A 1,416-nucleotide genomic window follows, 5' to 3' on the forward strand; every position below is an offset into this window, starting at 1 on the left:
TAAAATATATTTAAAAACATGCCATGAATGAATAAACTGCTATACAGTGCTGAGAACTGTGGTAGAAAGGCGGTGTATTATTTGTGATTGTGTTTTATATTTCTCAGATAGAAAATCTACAGGATTCTCTAGACATATGACCAGTAGAGACAAACGTGCTCTGGTTTATTGGCATTTCTTTAAACAAATCACAATCATTTTGGGCGGCCACGGTGCCGCTGCAAAATAGCCTCGGGAAGGAACTTGTTTTGGTGGAACGTGTACGTTCAAAGGTTGTTTTAGTCTTGCAACAGAAAACTCAGATTGGACAGATCATCTAGCTAGCTGTCTGGATTTACCCTGCAGAGATCTGAGAAAAGGTTAACCATAGTCCTCATAAATCCACCGGAGTTTAAAATTCCAACACAAAGAAAGCGAAAGGTAACGGAAATCCAGACGAAAAGAGTGAAATCTGGCAGAGTTTCCGGGGGCAATTTAGCAATCCCGGAAGTGGAACATCGTGGACATAGACTATATGACCAGTAACCTATTAGGGGCAAGAAAAGTGCAAAAATTAGCTGTTTGGTCCCATATTATCCCATACACCAAAATAAACTAACTAATTAACTAACTAAATTAAATTTTGACATAAAACCCTTCTACACATTGACTGTTAGCTAAGCCCCACCACCCTTAGTTACTGTTGATATGCGATGACTGTCAATTTTGCCGGCTGAAATGACAACTGTCTTTTAGTGTTTCCACACCAAATTGTTTTAAAAGAAGAACCATGTAAATGGGTCTTAAACAAGAATTTTATGAGACGACATAGTGCTAAAAGGCTGAGACTAAAGCTCCCAGGCAAAATATCTGCTTCCTCACCAGTTAATGATTCATGTTGAAGCATGGAAATAAAGAAACAACATTGTCAAGCAGTGTGGAGAAACATGTAAAATAATACTGCTATTGCAACCAGTGACTTACCAGTTGTTACATATCTGGTTGTATTTTTCAGTTTTGGACAGGGTAAAGGGAAACACTTCACCATGTGGAGAAATTCACATTCCTCAGTTAGACAGAAGAAATGAGTTGGCAAAGAATGTGTGTTGTCTTCCAGTATTGTATCCCTAAAATCCAAATACTTATTACTACTACTTACTATTAATACTATTTCAAGCACTAGTAATATCAGGAAATGTTAGTGACACGTAGATCTATTTTTTTGGGTGCCACTTATGAAAAATTGGCTCTCGCACTTAGAGCAAAGAAAAGCCGCTGCTGCAACCTGAACGAGCTGGAGATGTGAGGGTGGCTTTTGCAGTGGTCTAAACGAGATGAAATAAAAGCACAGCTGACCTTCTCTAAATCTGCTAAGGATAAAAACAACTTAATTTTTAATATGTTTCTGAATTACAGAAAGCAGGAGTCTCAGCAGCC

Source organism: Sander vitreus, chromosome 23, assembly GCF_031162955.1.
Source record: "Sander vitreus isolate 19-12246 chromosome 23, sanVit1, whole genome shotgun sequence".
Lineage (NCBI taxonomy): Eukaryota > Metazoa > Chordata > Actinopteri > Perciformes > Percidae > Sander > Sander vitreus.